The 13211-nt window shown below is 32.7% G+C and overlaps 1 long non-coding RNA gene across 1 annotated transcript in view; it reads right to left on the reverse strand.

Moving 5' to 3' along the window:
• LOC117979197 (uncharacterized) overlaps positions 1-9490 on the reverse strand; it is a 154876-nt gene extending 145386 nt beyond the window's left edge. The window contains exon 1 of the long non-coding RNA XR_008624326.1: positions 9351-9490. This is a non-coding gene — a long non-coding RNA (uncharacterized LOC117979197). The remainder of the gene's footprint in view (positions 1-9350) is intronic.
• Positions 9491-13211: the final 3721 nt, after the last annotated feature.

Below are 13211 nucleotides of genomic sequence, written 5' to 3' on the forward strand. Positions count from 1 at the left end.
TGCACTGCCTCATTTAATTCTCACCAAAACATGTTAAGGTAAGTGTAACTACCACCATTTTACACGTAAGAAAATCCAAGATCAAAATGATTAGGTAATTGCCCTAAGGCATAGAGCCCCCAGAGAATGAAGCTTTGGTTTATTACCATTCTGGACAGCTATGAAGCCTATGGCCTTTCTTCTACATGACCTGGCTGCTAGAAATACAGTGAAATTTAAAGGAGATGCTATTTCATGGGATTGAACTGTCATACCAGCATTAGTTTTTACAGAGAAATAACACGTATATGATACAATTCACCCCACTAAAGTGTAAAATTGTTTTTTAGTATATTCGTTAGTTTACTATCTCAATTTCAGAAAATTTTATCACAGCAAAAGAAACCCCCACACTTTACCTCGCTCTCAGTCTCCAGATTGTGGCAGTCACTCCTCTTTCTGATTCTATGAATTTACCTATTCTGGATATTTCAAATTAATGGAGTCATACGATACAGATCCTTCTGTTGTCTCTCTTCTTTTATTTATTATGATCTTTTTTCAGGTTATCTACATTATAGCATGTACCAGTACTTCATGCCTGTGTTTGGCTGAATAACGGTTCACTGTATGGATATACATCATTGTATTCATCTGTTCATCTGTTGCTGGCCATTAGGGTTGTTTGTACTTTTTGTCTTTTATGAATAATGCTGCTATAAACATTCTTATAAGAGTTTTTGTTTGAATACGTGTTTTCAATTTTGGAGTATGTACCAAGGTGTGGAATATCTCAGTCCTATTGTAACCCTATGCTTAACTTTTTGAGTAACTACCCAACTATTTTCAGCAAAAGCTTCACTATTTGACATCCTCATCAGCAATGTATGGGGATCGTTCATACATCTTCACCATACTGTTATTTTTTCTGTTATTTTTATTATTATTGTCCTAAAAGGTTTGAAGTGGCATTGATCTTATATCCCACAATCTTGCTGAGTTTCTTTAGTAGCCTAAATAATAATTTTTTAGTTGATTCTTAGAGTTTTCTACATGTAATGTCCTCTGTAAATGGAGATAGTTATACTTTTTTGTTTTCAACACGGATGGCTTTTTTGTAATGTTCTTGCTTAATTATCTCAGCTCTAAACCCTAGCGCAATATCGAATAAAAGTGGCAAGAGTGGAGAGCCTTGTCTTTCTTACTGTTTATTTTAATAGAAAGTTTTACATTTTTCACCATTATGTATGATGTTTTCTGTGGGATTTCATAGTTACCAATTATTACTGTAGGTTGAGAAAGCTCCCCTCTATTTCTGTTTGTTGAATATTTTTATCATAAAGAATGCTGAATTTGTAAAATGATTTTTCTAGATGATCATTTGGATTCTTTTCTCCCTTTATTCAACTAATGTAATATATGATATAAATGTTACACTGATTTTCCTATATTGACCTGAATGCATGGGAGAAAACCCACTAGATCATGGGGTATATGTCTTGTTAATTTGCTGACGATTTTGGTTTGCTGGTATTTTATTGAGAATTTTGGTGTGAACATTCATAGGAGATATTAATATGCAGTTTTTTATTTTTCTTATGATGTCTTTGTCTGGCTTTGGTATTGGGGTAATACCAGCCTCATAGAATGAGCTTGAAAAGTGGTCTCACTTCCTCCTTTTGTAAAAGAGTTTGTGGAGTTCTTTCTTTCCCTTAATCTCACTATTATTCTTTTTGTTGTTGTTGTTCAGACAGAGTCTCGGCCCGTCGCCCAGGCTGGAGGGCAGTGGCGCGCGATCTTGGCTCACTGCAAACTCCGCCTCCCGGATTCACGCCATTCTCCTGCCTCAGCCTCCCAAGTAGCTGGGACTACAGGCGCCCGTCACTGTGCCGGCTAATTTTGTTTTTGTATTTTCAGTAGAGACGGGGTTTCACCGTGTTAGCCAGGATGGTCTTGATCTCCTGACCTCGTGACCAGCCCATCTTGGCCTCCCAAAGTGCTGGAATTACAGGCGTGAGCCACTGCGCCCGGCCAATTTCACTATTATTCTTTTTGGTTAAATATTTTTAGTATAACTTTTTCAATTATGTTTTCCTGTCTTTTACTATATTTTTGGATGTATTTTCTTAGTGATTTTCCTGGAGATTACCATTATTTATTATTTTATAACAGTCTAGTTTGGATAAGCACAAGTTTAATTAAATAGTACACATAGGTTTTCTCCTGCAGAACTCATCTCTCTTTTAAGTTTTTAATGTCATAAATTACATGTTTATCCATTGTGTGCTTATTAAGTTAAATTTTCAATTATGTCATGTTTTTTTGTCCTTAAAATCGGAAAAAAATACAAGCAAAAAATACACTTATATGGTCCTTTAACTATATAGTTATATTTAGTGGTGTGCTTTACCTCTTCATGTGGTATTTAGTCTTTACTTTGACTTCATCCTTTGGTATTACTTGTAGGACAGGTGTGTTAAGAGTTTTATGTGTCACATGGTTAGGTCTTAATTTATCCTTTATTTTTGTAGAATAGTTGTGTCAGACGTAGAATTAATTATTTATTTTAACACATTGATTGATTATTTATTTTAACACATTGAATATGGCATTTCATTGCCTTCTGGACTCCGTAGTTTCTTATGAGAAATTGGATGTTAATCTTATTGTGACTCCCTTGTACATGACAAGTCATTACTCTATTCCTTCTTTGAGGATCCTTTCTTTGTATTTGCTTCCGACATTTTGGTTATAATGTATCTCAGTGTGGGTCTATTTGAGTTTATCCTGCTTGGAGGCTATTAAGTTTCTTGGAAGTATTAATTCAGGATTTTTATTGACCAAAAAATTGTCAGTCTTTCAGCCACTCTTTTTCAAATACTCTGTCTTCCACCTTTTCTTTAGCCTCTCCTTCTAGGACTTTATTTACACCTATGTTAGTAACTATCTTGGTACTTCCCAGTCTCTGAGATTTTTCTAACCTTAAATTTTTTTTTCTGTTCCTCAATAAACCTAGTATTAAGATTGATTATTTTTTTCTTCTGTTTGCATAGATCTGTTCTTGAGTCACAGGAAAGCAGTTTTATTTTGGTTATTATACTTCTCAACTCTAGAATTTCTACTTGGTTCTATTTTGTAATTTCCATTTCTATACTGATGTTGTCTATTTGATGAAATGAAGTTTTCATACTTTCCTTCAATTCTTCAGTCATGTTTTTCTTTAGCTCTTTGATAAATATTTCAAATTTCTGATTTGAAGTCCTCATCTAATAAGTATAAGATCTGGACTTCTTCAGTGATAAATTCTTTTGATTGCTTTTATATCAATGTATGGACCACACTTTTTTCTTGATTTGTATGAACTGTATTTTTTGTAGTTGTGGTTGAATATAGGGCATTAGAAATAATGAAGTGTAACTCTGTAGCAAATAAGATTCTTCTCCTTCCCAGTGCTTATTGTTGCTATTGTTTATGTTATACTCTTTCTTTGTTTAGTGACATTTCTTAACTAATTTGGCAAAGTCTGCAGTCTTCATTTTTTTTACCTGTGAGTCTTACTCAATTATTTAGTTTTTAGTAAATGATTAGAGATCTCCTTAAATGCCTGAAAGCAAGAAATCTCCCAGCATTACAAAGGGCTTTCTCTCTATATCTGTGTTGTCCTTCATTTTTACCTGGTATAAAGCTTCAAGATAAGCCATGGTTAACAACTTAGGAAATTCTTATATCTATTTTGAACATGTACACAAACAATTCTACATATGTACATGGTTTTCTATAGTCCTTAGAATATGTTAAAGCTCTTATGATTCTCACAGGGGAATCTTGTTCCTCAGCTTTTTCTATTTTTTGTTTAGTATATTGTTTGCTGCATCTGATACACATTTTCTCAGATAACGACTATGTTAAAACACTTGCTGTAAATATTTTAAAGAAATGCATCCTGGAAAAGACTGTTAGCACTGAGTGAGCTATGAACCAGGCCAATACAGACAAGCCTTTTCAGCGGAGTCTCCCAGCGTGTCCCACTTGACAGGTCAAATAATGACAATTCTTTGGGAATGAGACTTCAAAAAAACTTGAGCTTCATTCTCTTTCGCCCAAATTGTTAAGTTTAAGGCTACCACTGAGCTAGGAAGTTGAAAATATTACTAAGACTAAGGCTAGCTAAACTACCATAAAGCTTACTGTTGACATTTAGCTGTTTTATTTGAAAAAGAGGCTTCTTGAAATGGGTTGCTGGAAGCCTTTGGTTAATTTTTAGAGTTTGGAAAAAAATGATTCTAATGATTTTTGCAATTCTTTTGGTTTCTTTTATGGAGGAGTAAGTTTTCAGAGGTCTTTTTTTGTTGATGTACAATTAGTTTATATATATAACTACACAAATGCAATTTTACATAAAAATACAAGAATGTTTATGTGAAATAAGACCCAACTGCAAAACAGAAGTTTCATTTGATGTAAAGCACCTTTTGAATCACCAGTGAAATGAAATATTATAATTTGAGATCACAGGCTTTATTTTTAAAGATAAAATATACAGGAAAATGTTCTGATGTAGTACTTGTTGTCCAGCCCTGGTGGCAAATACAAATTTCTGATAACCATATTTCTAAAATGTTAACTCAATAAACTGTGATCAAAAACAAAAGAACAGTATTATAATTATATTAACCACCTATATTCAGATGGTGGGTTTTCTAGTAAAATTAAGCAGGCAAAAAAAGCAAATATAAAGAATAAGTTTCATTAAGCATTCCTTTCTTTTATGCTCCCTCAAGGAGTATATTCATGAAAGTACAATTTTATAATAATAAAACCATCAGGACTTTATCCAGAAAAACACTAAAAGAACTCTTATGTGGTCATATGGCATGAATAAAATGAGGCAGGGGAATAAGAATTCTTATGGATTTGTAAACATATTATATCTGACTCCATCCCTCTCCTTTTTCCTTAACTCTCCCTCAGTTTCAGACTGTACTGGGATTGGTCTGATGACAGCAAAGTAGAATTGCAATTTATCCAGGCAACCCCACGAACTAATAAATAATTCCATCTATTTATGTTACCTCACCTTGCTTTCTTTTCTCTTGATTTCTTTACAGTGAAACCGTTGCCCTCACATAAGACCCAAGAGCAATCAGGAGAAATGTGAGGGATATAGTCAATGACTTTAAAAGGGAGATTGACAAAGGTAGGATTTGCCTTATCATACTATAATACAGAAAGGGCATAGGTCAACATATGGTATTATTTATTTACTTATTTATTTTTATTATTATTATACTTTAAGTTCTGGGATACATGTGCAGAACGTGCAGGTTTGTTACATGGGTATAGATATGCCATGGTGGTTTGCTGCACCTATCAACTCATCATCTACATTAGGTATTTCTCCTAATGCTATCCCTCCCCTAGCCCCCCACCCCCCGACAGACCCCAGTGTGTGAAGTTCCCCTCCCTGTGTCCATGTGTTCTCATTGTTCAACTCACACTTATGAGTGAGAACATGCAGTGTTTAGTTTTCTGTTCCTGTGTTAGTTTGCTAAGAATGATGGTTTCCAGCTTCATCCAGGTCCATGCAAAGAACATGAACTCATCCTTTTTTATGGCTGCATAGTATTCCATGGTGTATATGTGCCACATTTTCTTTATCCAGTCTATCATTGATGGATATTTGGGTTGGTTCCAAGTCTTTGCTATTGTGAATAGTGCTGCAATAAACATATGTGTGCATGCCTTTTTATTATAGTAGAATGATTAATAATCCTTTGGATATATATCCAGTAATGGGATTGCTGGGTTAAATGGTATTTCTGGTCCTAGATCCTTGAGGAATTGCCACACTGTCTTCCACAATGGTTGAACTAATTTACACTCCCACCAACAGTGTAAAACCGTTGCTATTTCTCCACAGCCTCTCCAGGATCTCTTGTTTCCTGACTTTTTAATGATCGCCATTCTAACTGGCATGAGATGGTATCTCACTGTGGTTTTGATTTGCATTTTTCTAATGACCAGTGATGATGAGCTTTTATTCATATGTTTTTTGGCTACATAAATGTCTTCTTTTGTGAAGTGTCTGTTCATATCCTTCACCCACTTTTTGTTGAGGTTGTTTCTATTTTTCTGGTAAATTAGTTTAAGTTCCTTGTAGATTCTCGGTATTAGCCCTTTGTCAGATGGATAGATTGCAAAAATTTTCTCCCATTCTGTAGGTTGCCTGTTCACTCTGATGATAGTTTCTTCTGCTGCACAGAAGCTCTTTAGTTTAATTAGATCCCATTTGTCAATTTTGGCTTTTGTTACCATTGCTTTTAGTGTTTTAATCATGAAGTTTTTGCCCATACCTATGTCCTGAATGGTATTGCCTAGGTTTTCTTCTAGGGTATTTATGGTTTTAGGCCTTATGTTTAGGTCTTTAATCCATCTTGAGTTAATTTTTGCAAAAGGTATAAGGAAGGGGTCCAGTTTCAGTTTTCTGCATATGGCTAGCCAGCTTTCCCAGCACCATTTAGTAAATAGGGAATTCTTTCCTCATTGTTTGTTTTTGTCAGGTTTGTCAAAGATTTGATGCTTGTAGATGTGTGGTGTTATTTCTGAGGGTATTTAAATTAAATATTACATTAGTTTAAAAATATTTGCAGAACTCAGTCACATTTGTCCTCTTAAAGTTAGCAGCACAATAGTTTAATTTTTAGGGTACAAAGGGGCCTTATCATTGATTTTTTCTTCTTCTTTGTGTAGCAGTCCAAATACATAGTGTTATAAGGACAACTTGCCATGCTTCAGTGCATTCTCTTTGAGTTCAAAGGATCAACACATTACTTTCCTTCTACTCTGCTTGTGTTCAGAAATGACTGACAGAAATTCAAGAGGCAGGAGGCAGGTATTTTGATATAACAGTTTTACCTGTGCCACTTGTTAAGGCTACACTGAAGAGTGTGACTTAAGTCTCATCAAAGAGCATATTAACACTGCCTAAATTAAACCTATTTTTGCCCATATTAAATTGGAAAATACCCCTTCTCATGAGCAGCAGGATGCAAAAGATTGGAGAAAATAAGTTGTTGCTGAGCAACAAAGCTCAATTTCTCTTCTCAACTCACCGAACAGATGACTCATGTCTCCTGCCATGGGAAGGAGTACAGTGAGAAAGATAGGGAGAAGTGATTGTAATGCGTCTAGTCACAAGGAAATATGAAGCCACAGGAAATGAGTTCCTCCTCTTCTTCCAATATTCTTGATGTCTTACAAATAATAAGGAACACAATTTTTTAAATGATAAGAAGCAAAAATCAATTTTTATAATCCAGTTGCTATTATACAGCAATTTAGCAATGTCAAAATAGACTCTTCTCAGAAATACTCTTAGCAATTCTAATTTAAAAAAAAACTATTGCTGAAAAGTACATATGTGCATGATTTTTTTTTCTGTTGACAGTGGACTTTAAATTGCCCATTTTATTTGATCTGCCAGTTTATTTATTCTGGCAGTTATGTATCTTGCTAGATGTATGATTTTCCACATTTTCCTTTGATTTTATCTTTTTCTCTTCAGTTTTTATCATGGACTTTTTATTAAATATATTTCCAAACTCCATGGCAAACTGTCATAGATGAATCCAGAATGTTGCTGACTGTCATGAGACTTCTGCATGTTTGCCGGATGCAAGTGGCTTTTTATAAGTGTCATGTAGAATTATTAGACAGTGATATTAGCACATGCAAGTGATATATATGGAGTTATTTTTTTCCAGCTGCGACTACAAAATTGGTATTTCAAACACGAAGAATTATCTGACATTCTTGGAAGCTGGTAGATCACTTCTAAATATGACATGTGGAAAGCATAATTTATTTCTCATTAACTATTTCTGTTTAAAATGTATTATTCCTAAAGATGTCATTATTATCTTCTTAAGAGAAAAATAAAAAATAATATCTTTCTACTCCTTAGTCCCATTTATGTATTTGATTGGCAAAGAAAAATAATTCAAACAGCTAACAATAAAAATAGACATAAACATTTCAATCAGTGTTCTCAATACTTGCTCTGTATTAAGAAACTGAACAACAAAAACAAAACAAAATCCAATAGCTGCCTCATCTTCACTGCAGGCTTGAGTATATCAGAAACCTTGGTGTATACTGGATGCTCAGACACGATTATGAAACCTGCTTTCAGTATAAGAAATATTTATGAAACTCATACAAACAATAGTGCTTATTGGCCTGAAAGACTTCTGTCTTAGCTAAGCCTTTAAAAATCCTTCCAACATTATTTCCCCATGGAAGAAGAAGCGAGCCACTAACTTCTTCTTCCATAGAACCTGCAATATTTCCTTCTAATTATTCTACCAGCAAAATTATTTCTATATTCCATTCCTGCATTTCCAAATCCTATCAATCATTTTAGTTTGTAATAATTTTATTTATTTTTATAGATATTTCCTTGTTCTATTGAGTAGTGAAGTGATGACATATAAGCTGCTATTGATTCTATCTATATATTTTGATCTAATATTAAATATTTTTGTTTCACATCATGTAGTTTTATTTCTGATTAATATTTGCATTTTTAAAAAATATGTTGCATGGGTCATGCCACACAAAAGCCCAAAAGTGTCTTTAATGAATGAATGAATGTATGAATGAATATGACATGAGTAAAATATAAAGCCAGGAATCTGACCAGTAATGATTCAATAACCAAAGAGAAGAAGAAAAGATGGAACTGCCTAGTGAGGATAATAATAACAATACTAATAATTTATCATAATAATTACCACTAAGGAGAGATGAAGGTGAACAGGAACTATAGAATCGGGTTACAGTGATAGACATGTCAGCAACTTAGATCATTGCTATTTATAGGAATCATCAAATAAGTATACTTTGGATAGCAAATGAAAACTGGCAGAAATGTAGTAGAATAGGGCTATTATGTGTGTTTTTCTTCTCTCCTAGTCAGCCTATTCCCTGGTAGGAGATGAAGTGATGTGACTGCATCTTGTCCTCTGTATAGAGGACCATGAGAACTCATTGGCAGATGCGGGTGAGATAGTGCTGCTGGAGCGATGAGGTAATACTTAAAGAGAACAAAGAAAAACTGTACTCATCTGGTACAGGACAGGGCAGGTTATGTATGCAACTTAAAATTCCCTCAAATATTCTGCTGTTGTCACAAAACTATCTTCTCATGGAACTAAGGCATTTAATTTCTATTCTCCAATGAATTTACTCTCATTGGAAAATAAAACCAGTGTTTTCTTACTTCTTTTCATGAACCTCATCCTTATTTAGGGAAAAATACCTTATTTAGGGAGTAAATAAAAAATATGCCCTTGATGTAGGGCCCAACTTACCAGTCATCTCACAGCCTTGGTCTTCTAAAATTAACTCCTTCCAAGTTTCTGAAGATTAATCATTTACTGTTGGGTACATGATTCCTGCTGAAGGTGTGCATTTTGTTTTGCTGACACCTACTTGCTTCCCTTCTAGTCTCCTCAGCTCTAGACAACTGCTCTGTGTCTTCTGGTTAGGATGTCTTATTCAGTTACTAGATTGTGAGTCATGACTAGGCTCTGAGTCATGACTAATCTCTTAGGTTTAATTACTTGCTGCATTTTGGAGCTATCTTACTTTAAAATAAGAAGAACCTCATTCTAGTCCCCTTAGATCATTATCAGTTACTGCCTACTCCCCTATTTCCCAACTCATGTCAATTGTAGATTCAGGTGCATACTGAAGAAGTTAGCTGGTTTAGGCAACTGAGTGCAGCATAGCTAAACTCTCTTCTGGAAACTCATCCAAACTATAATAGACATTTTATTAGAGTTCACCTTAGATTTTCACCTATCTTCTCAACTACATATGTTAGGTTTTTGTCTTTTAGTTTTTTAAGTCTGATTCTGTGTCAATATTGGGCAATAGAATACATTATGTGACTAATTCTAACTAATCACTGAGGACTGGATTTCATTTGGCCATTCTGCTTCTGCTCTCTGAAATATGGAGCACAAGATCTGCAAATTTATATGCTCAATTAGGTATAGACTTTTTTTTCTTTCCCAAGGTAAAAATACAAGATAATAAAAAATGTGTAACTTACGTTCATGCTTGAGATTTAAATATATCTGAGGCTCTAAAAACTTAAGTAGAAACATTCCCTAAAGGGGAAATTGCTCTCCACCTGTCTTTGGCTGATGACTAGCATATTGTGCTGAGGACATAAAGACAACATAATGACATTTAACTCCAATTTTCACACTGGTTAAAGCAAATCTTCCCTGATTTTGATTATTACAGATATCCAAGCTAATCTTCACCAAACTCCTTATGATAATGCTCCTTAAGGTATTTTAATGTGGATTGATGACCATTCACCTGTGTATTTAATTCCATAATGAGGGACAGGATTTTCCAGGTCTCTTCCGCGGTTTTTATTTTCTCCACCAAACCATGTGTGAGTTAAATGGTTCAGGTCCACCATGCTTTGTACAGACAGTGGTTGCTAAAAAATTGAAATTATAGATACCTTGAATGGAGATCTTGTCACAATATTGGTTATTTCAATTTAGTGAGTTCAGGGCAGTTTTCTTTGGGCACAAACTTTAAGTTAATAGTGTGCCAATAAGCATAGATTCTTAGGTTGATATTGCCTCCTTTGTAAAATTAAAATCTCAAACTCCCAAACAAATACAAATTAAAAAAAATCAGAACTTCTTAGACTAATATTAGATAAGATGGAAAACAAATAAAACATATAATAGGTTTCAGTGGAACACTGCATAATGAAAAATGCACAATTTATTAAGAATATATTGCATAAATTTATGTGTACCAAACAAGATAGGAACTAAATACATGGAAAAAATATTATAAATGCAAATAGTAACTAAATAAAATACAATCAGAGCATAAGCAATCAACGTAATCCCTTCTGATTTGACAAGTATTGTAAAAAATGAAATTATGTAAATATAGATAATATAATTATATATATACAGACACAGTTACCTCCACTGTATAATAATTATTGTGTTTCATGTGGGCACAGAATAGTTATAAGTGATAATATAAGTGCTCATAATAAAAATATTTTAAGCCATTGTTTAAAAACTTGACAATCTAAGACCCTTTCTCTATTAATAAAATTTTAAAATTGGAAAATATATTGTTAAAATATTATCAACATTATAGTCACTTTAGAAATAAAAAATAGTCTTTATTAAAGAACTTTTGATCAAAGTAAAAATTAAAAGGAATAATAAATACAGATAAGCTATTTTGTACCAAATGTATTAGCAGAAATAAAAATTGTAGTTAGAGAAAAATGTGTTCTCGTAAAAACTATTATTTAAAACTATAAAAAATAGTATTCTCAGATATAAGAAAAATGACAATAAAATAATTCCAAATAAATCACAGGGAGAACAGTAAAAAAAAGATAAACAATTGAAAATAAGGAAAGTAAAAAGTAGTTATAACAGGGAGAATTAATAAAAGCAAATCTGGTCATTTCAAATAATTATAAAGTAAATAGACTATTTAATGTCAGGTTAAAAAAAGAAATTCGGAAAGACTGAAATTATGCAAGATTAGGAATAAAAAATGAGCAACGATCACAAATAAATGTGATTAACATATTTGAAAACAGAAAATGCACACTTTTCTAATAAAGTATACATTTGAAAATTGACTTCAGAAGAGGTAAAAATTTTGAATACATAATTTTAATAGAAGATATTAGAATAGTGAAGAAGATAAATTATCACATGGCTTCACAATTTTTTTAATTGACACATAATAATTGTACATATTAATAGGGTACATAGTGATGTTTGGATACATACAATGTACACTGATCAGATAATTAGCATATACATTATTTCAAAGATTTATCTCTTCTTTGTGTTGGGGATAGTCAATATCCTCCTTCTAGGTATTTGAAATTATATAACATTATTTTTAAGCCTAGTCAACCTACAGTGGTATAGAATACTATATCTTATTCCTTCCATGTAGCTGTAATTTTTTGTAACCTTTAGCCTTTTATCTAGTATTGAAAGAGCAGATAGTGTGATGAAGTAATTCAATGGGCAGGGCTAGTCTATATTTATTATGAGAATCTAATAAAATCCTGTGAAAAGGATAATATAAAAATATTCACATTTTTCTATTGGATATTGCTGCATGTATTCTAAACAAAATATAAAATAAAAATAAACAATGGGTCAAGGGTAATCAAACAGAATGTGATTATATAATTTAAATGGTGTTTCCATATTTAAAAAGTAACCAACTTAATCTACTACATTAAATGACATACTATATTATGTACATATTATAACCTACCATATTAAATGGTAAATTGTAGTGATAAAATTATGGGGTTCCTTAATATGAACTGGGAAATATAATAAAATTATTCAGATTCCATTTTAAAAAGTCTAAATAGAAGAAACCACTACAAATATAATAAAATTTATTTTCTGAAATTCATACCAAATATTTTCCTAAATGATAAATATCAAAACAACTATTAAATCAGACCTAGACTTTAGGTTATTTTTGCTATACTAATTATTGGTTTAATTTGAATGAAAGGTTTTAATGAATGGAATGGGAGAAACAAATAAGATAACTATGAAGATATTTGGAAAAGAGAAAATACTTTATCTTTTCTGTTGACATGATAAAGCTGGGATACCCACAGTACTCTAATGAAAAATGTAATTAATAAGGGCAATTAATAACTGATAAGATATATGTTAATTATACAAAATAATTAATATTTATTTTAGCTACAGTTATTCTCTTAATATTCTAAGTAGAAGCATAAAGGGATTATAAATACATTTAATAAGACATATTAAGGATTTCCAAGTAAAACAATGATAAAAATTATCAGACATAAAATAAGATACTGAGTTCTTATAATTCATACTGAATTATAAGTTCTTATATAATCATACTGAGTTCTTATAATTGACATTTTTATCTGAGCATCAAAGGGTTTTGCTCCTCTTCTCGCACTAAAATCAAGCTTGTTCAACCCTCTGCCTAGGACTGCTTTGAATGCAGCCCAATACAAATTCATAAACTTTATAAAAACATTATGAGATTTTGGCCAGGTGCGGTGGCTCACGCCTGTAATCCCAGCACTTTGGGAGGCCAAGGCAGGTGGATCACTTGAGGTCAGGAGTTTGAGACCAGCCTGGCCA

The sequence above is a fragment of the Pan paniscus genome, chromosome 12 (assembly GCF_029289425.2).
Source record: "Pan paniscus chromosome 12, NHGRI_mPanPan1-v2.0_pri, whole genome shotgun sequence".
NCBI lineage: Eukaryota > Metazoa > Chordata > Mammalia > Primates > Hominidae > Pan > Pan paniscus.